Genomic DNA, 16684 nt, shown 5'->3' with positions numbered 1-16684 from the left:
TCTTAAATGCAATTGAAATATTCTTCCCAAAGTAGGGTTTTCTCACAAGAAAAACGATTGTGAAATACAAAATTCCTAGCATCACCTGTTCAAATGTTATGGTCAGTGATAAATGTTTGAAAGATAGGTCAAATTCCGAGGTGAAATGGTCTGAGTTGTTGATTTCTTAAGAAAGGTCACAAGTAATATATATGTGAAGGATGAAAACCCTACTCCTAACCTGTCAAAGGTTATGGCCAAGGTTAAAGATTTTTAAAAATGGGTCAAACTACAAGGTCAAGGTCATTCTTGATATCCAATGAAAGGTCCTATCACAAGGAATAAATATGTGAAATATGAAAGCCTTAGCCCGAACCATTCAAAGGTTATGGTCAATGTTTTTTTTAAAGTAAGTTAAACTCCAAGGTCAAGGTCAAAGTTCTTGATATCCAATGAAAGGTCTTCTCACAAGGATTACAAATGTGAAGTATGAAAGCCCTAGTCCTTAATACCATTCAAAAGTTTTGGCCAAGGTTAAAGTTTTTCATCAGTATGGAAATCTCCAAGGTCAAAGTTGTTGGTATCAAAAGGTCTTCCAACAAATGTGAAATATGAAAGTCTTTTTTTTCTACCGTTCAAAAGATATGGCCAAGGTTAAAGTTTTTAAAAAGTAGGTCAAACCCTAAGGTCAAAGGGTCAAAGTTCTTGATATCCAATAAAAGGCCCCGTCACAAGGATTAAATATGTGAATTATGAAATCCCTAGCTCTAACCCTTCAAAAGTTATGGTAAAGGTTTGTTTTTTAAAGGTAGGTCAAACTCCAAGGTCAAGGTTAAAAATCTCACTAAAAGGTCTTGACATAATATATATGTGAAGTATGAAAGCTCTATAGCTCTTACCGTTTTTATGTTATGGTCAAGGTTAAAGTTTTTTTTCATAAGTACGGAAATCCCCAAAGTTAATGTCAAAGATGTTGGTATCCAATGAAAGGTCTTCCCACAAAGAATACATATGTGAAATATGAAAGTCTTCGTATCTACCATTCAAAAGTTATGGCCAAAGTAAAAGTGTGGAATTTTTTTGTAAAAGTGTGTCAACTTCAAGGTCAAAGCGAAATTGGTGGTACCCAAAGAAAGGTCTTGACACAAGGAATACACATGTGATATATGAAAGTCATAGCTCAACTTAAAGCGACAATACGACTGCAAATTTTGTGCTTTTTCATTCAAATTTACCCAATATATCATTAAGGAATAAGGTAAAAAGTTGAAGTAAGCATTTTGAGAAAAATAAATATTCTCTCCTCATACAAAATTAACGTAATTAGAATCTGTCGGAAAATCAAGGGTCATACAACTAGATTGTTTACTTGTACCACGTGAATTCTAAAATGCATACAATGTAGGGTTTACAATTATAATGGAATATTAGTTAAAAGCAATTCTCAGAATCAAAATATCTTAACTCTCCGGTAAATTAATAATAGTTAACATTTTAGTCTGCATTCAGACGAATTTAACATGATTTAGTGCAAATGCTGACGTTTTGTGTATTGGGGTGCAGGAAAGGAAAATCCACCAATTAAATCATACGTCATCGCGGCAAAATGTCAAACAAAATATCTTTCTGCAGTTCCAATACAATTTGCACTTCAACATGTTCAAATGGCAATAATTTTTATATGTCATAAGTGCATTTTTATGTTGAGTTTACACTGATTTTTTTTTCTTTGAAAGCCATGGAGATATGAGAAATGATAGCATGTATCAACAAACCTGTAGGGTAGAACCTTCGCGAGCCCCACGTGAATGTCGCCGAGATCCCGTTTCTTCTTCATCCAATGATTATATTAATCTCCCAACTAAATTTTTGTCAGGAAAGTTGCTTTTTAATTTCAAGCCCTATTTTTGGTCGACTTTGTTAATGTAGCAGGCTACCGAGCTTCCCTCTCTTACCATGCTGTTTTGTTTATGAAAACTATACGCATGCGTGTATAGTATGGAATGTGGAACCTCGAACCTCGAACACGTTGCGATGTATATATTTATGTACCATAAATAATAATCAATTTTAATGAAATAATCAGAATTATTTTCTTAAGAAACTTGTAATTTTCTGAAAGTTTATACATTTATGAGTATGAAAAAAATTCCAAATCCTATAGGAAAATTTTAACAAGTCTGTTTTTGAAGAGATGCGCCGTATTGTCACTTTAATCAAAAGTTGGGCAAGGTTAAAGATTTGTAACGGACTGACAGACTGACGGACAGACGAATGAGATTCAATGCCCCCTCGCTTTCGCGAAAGACCTCAAAATAAATACATGCAAATAAATTGCTTTCTTTAGTGCTTAGCTTACAGAAGAATTCAGAAATAGACCGAAGGGGCCAAGGACAAGTTAATGTCAATGGACCCATGCGAAAAGAAGATAAAGTCAAGAATCATACACAGAACATGTTTGAGAGATAATTATATAACTGACAAAGATTAATCGTTTTATCATGATGTAGTTGTTCTTTCGGTCAAATAAAAATTCTGTCTGACTACAAAAAAGTTATAACTGTATAACATTTCCCAACAGACTAGTATGTAACCTTTATTGAAAAGCTTTGGTTTATGAACAATGGTTAACAAGAAGCCAGCTTTCAATATCTGGACAAGATTATTGTATCATGCATGTAAATAGCAAAGTCCTGATAAAATTAAATGGTCTGCATGATCAAGTTATTGAGTTTTAACACTGATCCTTCCCCTAAAAAATCGTAAGCAAAAACTACATGTACTTACCGTAATATATGCTTTCTACATAGGGATTTCACTATGAAATAAATTATTTAATACCGGTATATAAATTGTTTAAAAAGAAATATATAATGACAGTCAACAAAAGCTTACATGTTGCTGAAAATTTCGCTCAAATTGTTGTAATTGATTAATTTTGTCTATATAAAAAATTGTCATAAATTTAATTAAATTTCAATAAATTTAGACACGGAAATGAAATAATTCTAAAAATATGAAGTATTACTGTTCATCACACCAACAAAAAAAAATCCGGGAAGTAAAGGTCAAAAGGTCACATAATAGTACATTGACAAAACCAACTTCCCTTTATATCGACAGTCTGGCATACGTAGCGCAGTGGAGTGAAAATGGTTTATTGATGTTTATTTTTAGCACCAAGGACTGCGATCATGTGATTAAATCCACATGGTCTATACATTATGTAGCTGTGTAAGTTTAACACTGGAGCATTTGACAATGGTTTCTTTGACAGGAAATAAAGTCGCTGCTTTTTTCACAATATTTTTCATCACATTCATCTTCGGGCTGATACCTCCCCTAGTCGTGAGGTGTTTGAAGGGAGGTTCCATAAGATGGAGAATTCAGAATATCATCAGTCACCTGAACTGTTTCGCCGGCGGTGTGTTTTTCGCAACTGCAATGTTACATCTGCTGGCAGAGTCTGAGGAAGACATGAGAGAAGCCTTGGATGGTAGGGGTGAGAACGGCACAACAATACATTACCCTATTCATGAATTAACCGTAAGTTGTGGATTCTTTATCATTCTTATCATGGAGGTTGTACTCTTGAGAATTATGCATGGAGTTGGTCATGGCCCGGGGGTAAACAATGACTGCTCTCGCGATGGTTACAGACCAATTCCAGAGAATGACAAATTGATTCCTGAACCTAATAGGGAAACTGTAGAGGATCATCTCTCTGCTTCCGGCGTACACGATGACGTCAGAGAGGCTATTCAGGTGGCCCCGTCTCCGCTTCGGGCTTCTCTCTTTGTCCTGGCCCTGTCTCTACACATGATTTTTGAAGGCTTGGCTGTAGGACTTCAACAAACTGAATTAACTGTTTGGTCTCTGGTACTGGCCATATCTCTTCACAAGTGTGTTGTGTCTTTTTCAGTGTCGGAATGGAAATGCATCAGATTTTGGGAACCGGATGTAAAATGACCGCCTTTCTTCTTGTGTTTGCGATACTGTCGTCTGCTGGCGTCCTTATAGGCATGGCAGTCACACAGGACGGTACCAGTCAGTCGCTGACTATTGGAATCTTAAGAGTATAGCCACGGGGACGTTTTTCTATGTGACGTTCTTTGAGATTCTACATCGAGAATTTTCCCATTGTCACAGCATCACCAAACTTCTCGTCTGTTTAAGTGGGTATGCTGTGTAGCAGGACTAAAAACATTAGAACAGGACTGAATCTTAGTCTTTATTTAATGTAGTGAATCTTCAAGGATGTGTCTAATGACAATGGTATACCATATGAGTATTATCCAACTGCCATCTGTGTAGTCCCCCCACTTCCCAAAGTCCCCAAAGTTTGACTATTTTAACAAATTTTAATAGTATAAAGATTTATGTTGACAATTCTAAGTTATTCATTGAATGACTGCTTGGTTCAGTTTATATTAAACTGTTTGTATTTGATATGTGTTGTACCATTGTTTTATAAAATCAAATGAACAAATACAATAATATTCATGTATTCATTTATTTACAAACCATGGTTTTTTTTCCATGGTTAAAAATGTGAACTCAAAACCTTAAGTGAATGGGAAGTCTGAGCATCTGCTAACAATACGTAACTGTATTAAACAAACAAATGAGCATTATATTAGATTTTTGATGTTAAAAGAAGAATATACCTATTATGTAAACAAACAAAGTTTTCTTGTTTTACAATGATGAGTACTTCCTCACTTGGGGATTTAGAAGGACCGGTGCAAGATTAATCTTCCTTGTATCATTTCTAGAGAGAAAATGTGTCAAAGCAAGCAGAACATTCTACACTAGGGAAGAGTTTTAATTAAGTGAATAACGACTATTCAACTTTCATATCAGTGTTTCAAAAATGGCATTTTCCGATTTTATAAGATTTAGCCTCTTAAGCCATTTTGAATGGATAATTAACTAAATGTACATGTTAGATGGAACATTTAAGAATACTAAATATTTACAACTAATCAGAAAAAAAGGCAACAGTATAGGTTTAAGTTCTCAAGAAAGCTACATTGAGTACAGATGATACAAACAATCTTTTGTCAAATAATTGGGTCATACGCATGTTTTAATGAGTAAAATGAACAAGTTTCACCGCATAGTTTTATTTAATTTTTCATTCAACGTTTCACAATAATGGGATTTAAAGTTTTTTAAAAAATATGTAGATTAATAAGGATGGTTGCTGAAAGGTGGGATTTTTAACATCCTATAGAATGTTTACAATTTCTTTATATTTTAGAAATATATTATTTGCATAATATGCACTTTCAAGTAGTCAGCTGGGCATTCTCTTTCCCTATGAAGTTGAGCATATTAATTTAAATTATTTGGGCGTATAACATGTAAAATCAGCCACAGTTTGAATCGGTGTTTTAAATTATTAACTTTTTCCATTTGAAAATAAATAACATGTAATAAAAAATGCGAATGTTCTAGATATGCTTTAAATCTACAGGTCGTAAGTAAATACAAAATGTAGAGCAATTTATCCGTCAGAGTGTTCTATATTTGTATTAATGTTGGCCTTGCGAGTCAAAAATTCACATGATACATAGAAGGCAAGCGTACAGCTGAACCGAACCTTTTCACGGGTTAAAATGCGGTGTCCTTGTAAATGAATGTCCCAATTTTTATCATGGTGAAATTTTTTAAAGGCCGGCTCTTTGTCTGCTGACTAATCAATAACGACTTGAGCGGGCGCTAGTCAGGTCATCACGCTTTTGACCATATATACATCGATCATGAATACTTCATACTGGCTACTACCGGTAGATTTCTTTTTTTACTCTTTGAGACGCCATTCTTAAAAACATTTTTAGATACTAAATCTTCTTATTGAAAAGAAATAATTTTGCTGTCAAGAATTATTTTTTTCTGGTATATTTCTAGCTAATTCAAAATAATAAAATAGTGTACATGGTTAAAAAATGAATTTTGCATCAATAAATCAAAATATAGTCAAATTTAATGTTAATTATGGATCGAGAGAAAAAAAAATGAATTCTTAAATCACTTATCATATCAGAAAATATGATTAATATATTATGCATGTAAATATTATTTTTATGTTCCCCATGTGTACCTCTTTTCTCAGTCTTCTGCAAATTAAGTCTGTGAATAGAAGGTTTAAAACTTTTTGATTACTAGTTTAAAAATTTGCTAATGCAATGTTTTACCAAAATGAGCACAATCACGATATAGGCTAAGCAGCTAGGGATAAATTGAAGTGAGCATGTATGATATTTAAGCATAATTGAAATGTTCATTTTACCAATGCTATACATCTTTGTGTTGAAGTCATAAAAGATTCAAATTCATAATCCCTTTAGGAAATTTTGATTCATTTATATAGCTAATCCTTTACTCTTTTAGACACAGTTTAGGCGGTGTTTGTGTATTTGAGGTATTTATTGATATCGACAAAAAAATTGATTTGCAAAAAATCACTTTGTTCTAATTCATTGTAAATGGCTATTTTTAATGTATTGCATAATTTCGGCTAAAAGAGAAAAAATACATACAAAGACCTTAAAAAAGAAATTGAGATACATTAAACGGTACCTACATAACACAGCGAAAAACACCATAAAAATATCTTATACTTATGGGTTTATTAATTCAGTATTTTTTAAAAATTTGTTCAAATACATTTTATGTAACATCAATAAGAATTGATATTTTATTTGAAATGAAATGACGCAGACAATGCATGCATGTCATGTTCAAAATTTTGTATTTATTTGCACCTATCAAATTTAAATTATACAACAAGACCAACAAAACTTGACAAACGGCTAAACCAGCTGTTTCGAACATGGGTTCCTTTTTACAGGCGATAATAGGTAATATCTCTGCAAATAAATGTCACAGTTTTGGGTCGTGGAGAGGTAAATCGTGGTCATCATTGCAGAATTTTTCACCAGGTTCACGTCACGTTTTGACCATATGTATAATAAAATTATACAATTATACATCATGAAAAAAAAAAACCTCATATGGCTAAATCCTTGACCTCTGTAAGGCACCGTTCACGCATTTTGATGTACACGTATTTTCTGATAAATAGAAATAAGGAATGGTGGTATTCAAAATTATTTGTTGTCAATATTTTATTTATTTATTTTATTTTGTTTTATTTTATTGATTGATTGTTGACAGGGGAAGGTTTCTGAAATTTGATATACCCCGGTAATTTAGTTCTCAACCATTTCAGAAATTGGCATACATGTAACATTAATATTGGATTGATGTTTTAATTACATGTACATGTAATTAAATAATTCCTTCAGACAAAGTGGCACAGACAATTTGTGTTCTCTTTTGAATTTACTGGCTGTGTGTAAATAGAAAAAAAGTAGAACAACTTGTCGATCAAAACCTAAATTTGTATTTACTGCACGCCAAATTCACAAAAATGAGATAAACCTAGTTTCACAATTGATAAACTAGGTTTATCGACTGTAAACTATAGTTTACAAACCGTAAACTATAGTTAACGATTCGTTAAGTATAGTTTTCATCTGTAAAACTATATTTAACGGTTGTTAACTATGGTTTACGAATTAAGTTTATCTGTCTGTAATAAGCGTTAACAATAGATTTTGTTGATAAAAATAGATTCACGTTTGTAAACTATAGTTTACAATCGTAAACTATAGTTAAGAGTTGTTAATCATAGTTTCACAAATCGTGAAACTATATTTATCAGATCGTTAACTATAGTTAACAGTTTGTAAACTATAGTTTACAAATCGTGAAACTGTATTTATCAGATAATCTATGTTTTGCAATCGCAAATGATTGTTTTCAGTGTTAAGTATAGTTTACGGTTGTGAAACATAGATTATCGCGTTAACTATGGTTTACGGATGTAAAATATCCGCGATTAACGTTGTTAACTATAGTTTACAGTCCGTAAACTATAGATTACAACCGATAAACCTAGTTTATCGATTGTGAAACTATATTTAGCTAATTTTTTTGAATTTGGCGTGCCACCTATGAATTAGAATTTTACCAGACATGGAGAAGGGAAAAGTACAGCTGAACTGAACACGGGTTAAAATGCGGTGTCCTTGTAAATGAATGTCCCAATTTTTATCATGGTGAAAATTTTAAAGGCCAGTTCTTTGTACCCTTACAAATCAATAACGACTTGAAAGGGCGCAATTCTATTCAGGTCATAATATGGTTAAGAATACAAATTAAAAATGCATTTCTTTACATTGTGGTGATGCATTCTATAATGATTTTTTAGGGATTGCAGCATGTTCAGTTCTGAGAGTATGTCCCGCTTCGGTGGGACTGACACGGTTAAATTATTTGTTCAAATAAAATCAATATTTAACGACAGGCTACGTCTTGCGAAGATTGTCTTACGAAGATTTTTAAATATTTCCATTTCTAATTTGTTTCTCTGTGATAACTCTTTGAAAGTTTTGGGAGTTTATTCTTGATAATTCTGCCGGCATGTAAATTAGGCAGGACGATAAGGTCAACAGTTATAGGCTTAATACGCATGCAAATCTCGTGCGCATCTGTCTCTGTGTCTGACGCTAAGGAGGCCAAATATGCATGCAAATCTCGTGCGGCTGTCTTTGTGTTTGACGTCAGTGTGCGAGGACTATTGAAATTGGCATGGAGGTCCTCGTGTATTTAAATCTATTTAGTCTATATTTTTAAAGTCTTAATCTACAATTTTATTTCACAAAGAAATGGAAATATAAGGAATCACTGTCTAGTTAGGAGAGTATGCCCGGGACATCAACAATAGTGGGAAACATGGGATAATTTTAGCAAAACGGGCTTCGCCCGTTATGCAAATTATCCCATGTTTCCCACTATTGTTGATGCCCTGGCATACTCTCCTAACTAGACAGTGATTCCTTAAATAACCTCACCCTAGCTAATGATTTTTGTCTTTTCTCAACCATCTCCCCATTTCAAAGGGGTTGGCCCTTCAATGCAACAATTTTGCCTCTCTTTTTTTCCCTCCAATTTTACCTTGATATTTATAAATCTATACCCGGTATAAAATTTCTGAGTATATAGCCAAATTTATTTTTTGGAAGGATTATATATAATTTATTATGTGTATTTGTTTTATGTATGATGACATGATATCAAAGTTCCCTTTCACCCAAGATCGATAATTCAAATATTTGTACCAACTTTGATTAAAATTGGTCAAGTGGTTCTTCTTTCCTTTGAATCACAAACCACCTTCAAGTGTATAGTCGTGATTGATGTACACTTGCCCATAGGGAAACAACGATCTATTTACAGTTCATCATATTAATATCATCATATCATGCAAGGGTGATTCCACAAATTTGAGACAAATTGTGTCACTCATGAAAACACTTAATATTCCTGTTAAATATAACAAAATTTCCCTGATTTTGTTCTAAATATTAAATAAAAAGATATTCTTTTTTGTATTGATGCGCAAAATGTTAAAGTTTGATTTTAATAATGAAAAATAATGTCACTGTGTCATGTATCAATGACGTATATCAGTGTCCCTATGATAGACTTTCCACTTTCTGTGGGTTTTTTTCACGCATCTAATTTTTGTTTTTCAGTTTTATTTGTCTTATTTATTCTAATACATTTCTCCTAAGTATGTTTCTTTTTTTATTCAGTAAGTTTTTTGATCATACTACTAAAATTTTGTTGTGTATTTTTGTGTCACTTAATATTTCGTCATGACCGAAACGATTGTGCAATCTGCTATTTAAAATAGAGTTACTGCCCTTTGAATTATTACTCTCCATAAAAGAAGGCTTATAAACTACTAAAAGTTTTGATGGCAGGAAAGGAACAGTGTAGGTCAAAAGGTTTAGAAGAAAAATCCCGTTGTAAGTATCTTTTTTTATTAGTTCCTTTATGGTTGATCATGACCGAATGTTCTAAAACACGATAATACAAATATTTCACATAGTAAACTTGTTCCAAACGGCTTTATTTAATGTTTCTGCAATGTTATGTACATCATTGTACCATCCATATAGTACGTATGGTGAGCTGATCAGGTAATAACTCAATTTATGTCATGACCAAAACTGTCATTTACCGCAACTTAATATGTTGTGGTCATGACAATAGTTACTATTTTCAACTCAAACTTTTTATCATTTATTAATTTTGCTAAAACAACAACATATATCATTAAATATTTTAAACTACCAACATAATAATTGATTTTTTATTTAATAAAGCATAAAACAATTGATTTTTTTAGTGTTTCGTAAAGAGTTGGACTTGACAGACAAAAATCATGCATAATTAAACCGTTTAATTTATTTGATGTTACATTGTTTTTTATTTTTATTTTTATTGGTGTTTTGGTGTTTTTATTTTAGAATTATTCATCGACATTTTTATATGTATAATAAAGCAATGTCATGACCAAAAATTTGATGTCATGACCGAAAATTTTAGTCATGACCACAGCACCAGTCTTTCGTGCAAATAAAATTACATGCTATTAATTATTAGTAAAAAATAAGCCTTAGTGATATAATTTACTTCATTTTATGCCTGTTACTTCCTAAAACGTATTAATATTTGATTTTTACAACAACAAAAATTGATTTTGTAATTACATAAATAGCATATTTTTACATCTGGCGATTTATTTGGCCCTCCACAGAATAGAAACGTATTCCAAAATTCTACAACTTCTATTATATTACAGAATATTAATTTCCTTTTAATTGGTTAAAAAAATATTTCTTTTCAATATATAGAAAAATAGAAATTGCATGTTTTTATATCGTTGCGGTCATGACCAAAGCATAAAAAAATTGATTTTACTTCTTAAATTTAAGAAAATCTGTTTACTTTGACTTGTGACTATCGTTGAAATTAAAGAGCATATGTATTACAAAGCTCATTGAACCATGTTGGACAGAGAAAAAAGAAAGAGCAAATAACTTCTTCACTTATGAAAATTGTCTCAAATTTGTGGAATCACCCGCAAATTGTCTTATCACATCATAATATATCTTCTTGAGAGAAGATGAAACTATGAACCGTTTTACAGACAGACAGACAGATGGATGGACAGAAGCGCTCTGATTCACTTAACCTCTTAGCTTAGGTGAGCTAAAAAAAAAAAGAGAAAAAAAAACTCCACCACGAGTGAATCAATTTTATTTCCATTATGAGGTTCCGTAGAATAGACGCTCTTCAATATATGAAGGTAGAAAAGTGAAGAGTCACAGTGCGCCACTTTCCCACCTTGTAACTGTATGACTAACAACTAAACAAGTTGAAATACTATCATGATGTGTACATGTACTGTCGCTGTTATTTGTATTTCTGCATGAAGGTAACTGTGAGGTAAAGGGGCACTGTGTTGTCTTGTCAGTGATTGGTAAGATAAGTGACTATGATTAAAAGCTGTCACTTGGTTTGTCCAAACAACACGCACGACCCCATCCCACTACCTGACAGGGAGGCTGTCCACGTGGGTAGAAGTGAAGCCACCAAGTGTATCGACCCAGGTGTTCCAGGAAGCAATGTAAACAGTTAGCTTAGTATGATAAGTGTTAAATTGTATGCTAATCTTGTAAATTATTGGGAAACTAAGTGTTTACATATGGACAGGTCCAGTACAATCAGTACATTTAGCTACGTAGGTAGAATTACCTACGTAAAGCTTTATTTACCTACCTTTCTTGATTGGCTACCAAATGAATTTATTTCTATAAAAAAGCATTTTTCTCAGGATGTGCAAAAACTATCATTTTGATGCAGTGATCATTTTCAACTTTGAACTCATCTGAAAACAATTCATGAAAAATTCCCTCTTGAAGAAATGTCTTTTTCTGCGCAATTGCAATCAAAGTTTTGAAAGTTTTGGGGCTATGTATGACAGTTAGAGCAGTTACTCTTGAATGAAATGACAAAGAAGTCCAGTTCCGGTTAACACGACAATAGGTCGGTATTTATTCAGCACAATGTGAAGTAATCATACTCAGTCATGCCTCATCGCACGTACAGCTAACCAAATAATGGAAATGCATGTTTTGCTCTAAATTGACCAAACACAGCGATGTTTAAACTATCTCTGCTTTGGAATGTTTTTTAAAGTCTCCCTAGTATAAATATCAATAGTCATTTAACTGCGATTTTTTGTCTCTTTTCCATAAAAAGAAAAGTTACATTGAAATAGCTAAATAAAGCTACCTGAGGTAGGTAAATAAAGCTACGTAGGTAATTCTACCTACGTAGCTAAATGTACTGATTGTACTGGACCTGATGGAGATGGATGTCAATAAATTTGAAATGGTCCCGATTTCTTACTCTTATATAGAAAAACACGCTTATAACAAAGTGCCAGTGAATGTTTTTATTTCTGCTAAAGCAAAATTCATTATAATATATAAGGGCTCGACATTAACTTTTTTCCCTACTTGTCCATTCGGACAAGTGACCAAGATATTTACTGTTCCCCGAACTTCAACTTCACTTGTCTGAAAAAATTTTCATTGAATATCTTATTCTGTCAACTTGAAAACTATTACATAAATGAAAAAAAATTAAACATTGATTTATTAGTCTTGTTATTGATAAAAAAGACAAACACATATAAACCAAAATTTTATCTACACAACCTGACCTGACAACAACATAAATGTTTGCAAGTGAATCTGTAATTCAATCAGATTTATTCCAAATCGGCAAACATTCAATATCTACGCCATGCAATGGTATGGATGCAATTAGTGAGATATCGATCCCGATCAAGTGTAAACTTCAACTTACATAGCGATTGATATCGGGATCGAAATTCGGGTTTATGTACTGCTTCCGTCTGTATTCGATAAACTTATCAATTAAATCAATAGTTGTTTTTTTTTATTATTATTCAAAGACTTCTTTACATGAAAAATCACTTGTCCAATCGTACAAGTGCCCAGCAATATTCACTTGTCCGTAATTGTTTTTCATTGGTACCGGACAAGCGGACAAGCGTTAATGTCGAGCCCTGATATTTTATAAAAATATGAAAATCACTTTTTTATAACCACTAAATCAAATAAATTTTAAGCATGTTTGCTTTATAATGCATGTTTTACCAGGGACCTACCGGTATATACTAACGGGATAGGCAACTCCTTCATCGCCATGTTTATTTACCCAAAACATTACGCACAACACTACAAGTTTTTCAGTTTACGTTTATTCCCAGTAAACAGGATGTTTTCTGATTATTATCATTTATTCCTTTTATGTATTGGAATTGATTTATTAATAAATTTTAAAGCATAATGGAAGTATAATTTAGATGACTGCCGTCATGAGAAAAGGGCCCTTATCTTTTGACGTCACAATGCTCAAAAAACGACGTCAAAGTCGCGGTATTGCAAACACGGAAGTAATTTTTGTTGACTGTATTTTGTAAACAAGAAATGAAATTGAATTTCAAAGTGTAACAAAAATTTGAAACTTGATCATGTTGATGCGGACATTTATTAATAGGTATATGATATTATTACAATTTAGTACGTAAATTTATTCATAATTTTGTTTAAGTATTTAACTTGATGTGATATACGAGGCAGTGGACATGCACGTTGCTAGCTCTGGAACAGCGATTAAAACGATGTCTATGCATGACTAAATTAAAGATGCTGCATATTAGCTTTCTGAGCAATTTTCAAATGCTGAAATTTGAATTCATGTTTAGAAGTCTTGATATTAAAAGGTATATTCCATGTACACGTATATTTTTTCAGAGAGAGAGTTTTTCAGAGAGAGAGAGAGAGAGAGAGAGAGCGAGCGCGAGATCTATGCACATATAGTAATTAGCGTTCTTGAAAAATATATACAATGGTTTAAAACGTATTTAGCCATTTTAATCTTAATTCATAGTTAATCATACTGATATACCCCGATAACCAGCCTTCAGGGAACTGTCGAGTTTAAAATGTGTGTAAAACAAAAGGGGGGGGGGGTATAAGAAGACAAGCCAAAAAAATTTCCGAATAAAAAGACCGGTAAAAGTTAAAGCTAAGAAACATAATCCCTCTTTGATTGAATAAAAGATACTGGTTACATGAGAGATCTAAACCTTCTACATCAACAATAAATATTTTTTACTAAATTAACAGCAATAGAATATGCTAAGGGAAAAAATATGGATGATGGGGATGCCAGGAAAATTTTGCTTATAAAAATTTTGTTTAAAATGATTAAATAAATACATTCAAAGCAATTGTATGGTAGAAATTACTATTGTTTCAAATTTCTGAAATTGTTCCAATGAAAAATGAATGAATGAAATCCCACTGGAACATATTTTGCAACATGTTAAGAAATTAAATACTGCTATTGTAGACTTTTCCCAAAAGCTGTATACCCAATGTTGAAGAAATGAACAATATAGACAGTGATATTATGAATGAGGATATTTATAAACAAAAAGGAAAAAAACCTATAGATTAAGATATATATTATTGACCAAAAGCATGACAATTACTATGTGTTTTTTTACTTGAATTTCTGGATAACATCAGATATATATATGGCTACATCTCTTGAGAATACATCACTAAAAGAGCAAGAAGTATGTGACAAATTCTTATGGGTGTAATTTCCAAAAGTTATGAAAATGTTTAAAATCTTTAAAAACTTTAATGAGCATGAAATATATATCACTGACTATTGAATTCATGATATGAAATAAATAAAGTCACATTTTGCGTTGAAATCTTCAACTCTGATACATGCATCAATACCCGGTATATCTCGACATTAAATTTCCGTTGAAATCGAGATAAGACTTTATATCATAATCCTAACATGACTCTACGGAAAGTAATTAATAAATAAACACAAATTTTTCTTCTTTTAAAGAAAAGATTGGCCATTACAGTCGCATGCAAGTAGCAACGGAGGTGGGGGTGTACATTGAAAGTCCGTCAGAAAGTAGCTGCATTCTGGTGCCTGTATATACTAAAAGTACTGATCATCCCTTCATTCAAAATAAAATTAAAATAAACTTATTTTATTCGTATTATTTAGTACATGTATCAGCAGAAGTACATGTACTAGTTATTATAAGACAAATATAGGCTAAATATAAAACATATATGTACGTCGTATACGTTACAATTGTTTGATTTACATGTACATATTCATCCCACTGTGTGACATAGAGACCGTTCCTTCGGATGAGACCGTATAAACCGAGACCCTGTGTCGCAGAAGGTGTTGGCACAAAAAAGATCCCTCAATGCTCAATGGCGCGGAGTGCCGAATATAGGTAAAACACTGGCAAGTTGTAGCGTCTCCTTATGAGTGAAAAATTCTCGAGATGGACATTAAACAATAGTCTAACAAATATGTACATATTAATTAGAAGCGTTTATGTAATCTTAGTATGAAGTGCTATTTCCAACAGAGTCGAGTGATTATTGAAGACTCGCATTGAAGAAGATTTCCATCTGAACATAAAGCATATTAAGCATCAAAATGTTAATTATCATTTTCTGTGAATGAAAGCTAAATACATGTATAAAAAAGCTGTACGTAACGACCAAGAAGTGTTTGTTTCCTGTTCTAGATTGAATGATTGATTATCAATGGTCAGATTATTTATAAAGCTACTTTTGGTGTTGCTTCCTTTTTCCATGAGTGTAAATGTTTCCATGTGCTCGGAGCTTTTAATGACATTCCTAAAGTATTCCCTATTCAAAACCTGAGTTCCGGGTCATATTAAATATCTTATTGGTCAATTTTAAAAAAGGATTGTTATTATCTTTCACGTTTGTTCTTTTCAAAGTTTTTTGATATCAAATTGGAAATAATAGATTCAGAACCTGATTTCAGTATTACTTGGCACACAAGTAGACTACACCAAGATACATAAATCTGTGTATTGGTTTTTGATTTCAATGAACGGTGTTGCTGTGGTTACTAAAAATAGAAATTTCTGTAAAATTGTTTCAAAATGCTACTCCTCCTACAGTTTTGATCTGATTTCAATATAACTTGGCACACAAGTAAAATACACTTAGATACATAATTCTGTGTATTGGTTTTTGATTTGAATGAACGATGTTGCCGTGGTTACTAAAAATAGAAATTTCTGTAAAATTGTTTCAAAATGCTACTGGCTACAGTTTTGGTCTGATTTCAATATAACTTGGCACACACGTAGACTACACTAAGATACATAAAGAGACTTTATCAACGATCATTATTCTATTTATTGCTGTTGTAAAGTTTCATATCCCAGCTGCTTAAGTACTTTTCTCTTCCTTTGCTATAAGTTCAAACCAGTAGAGCTTCAATCTCGACAGAGACTTCTGGTTTAAAATGCATAATACATAATCTTAAAACTGAAGATACTATAAAAATAAGGCAATTATTCCGGAAAAAAGCATCGAATATCAGGAAATATTTTTTGCATTAAAATAACAATTGCGAAATTTTTTTGTACTTTAAATTCCTGCTGATCGGGAGGAGAAGATTTGCTTAAAAAATAATTACCATTTTGGCCAACTGCAAATTTTCAAGTACTATTTCTCTGTAAAGGTTAAATAATTTTGATTTTCTAACGTAGTCAAAAGATGGGCAAAAAGATGTGCAAGATATATAGCTTTTTATTTATAAAAGTCGTATTGAACTTGTAAATTTAGAATTTAGAGTTAAAATCATGTCATGA

At 32.2% G+C, this 16684-nt stretch overlaps 1 pseudogene; it reads left to right on the top strand.

Moving 5' to 3' along the window:
* Positions 1-3189: 3189 nt before the first annotated feature.
* LOC134261055 (protein zntD-like) lies at positions 3190-4397 on the top strand (annotated as a pseudogene).
* The last annotated feature ends 12287 nt before the right edge of the window (positions 4398-16684 follow it).

The sequence above is a fragment of the Saccostrea cucullata genome, unplaced genomic scaffold (genome assembly GCF_032062105.1).
Source record: "Saccostrea cucullata isolate Sc308-1 unplaced genomic scaffold, CSIRO_AGI_Scuc_v1 ctg12450, whole genome shotgun sequence".
NCBI lineage: Eukaryota > Metazoa > Mollusca > Bivalvia > Ostreida > Ostreidae > Saccostrea > Saccostrea cuccullata.
This window is presented reverse-complemented; position numbering and strand designations above follow the sequence as displayed.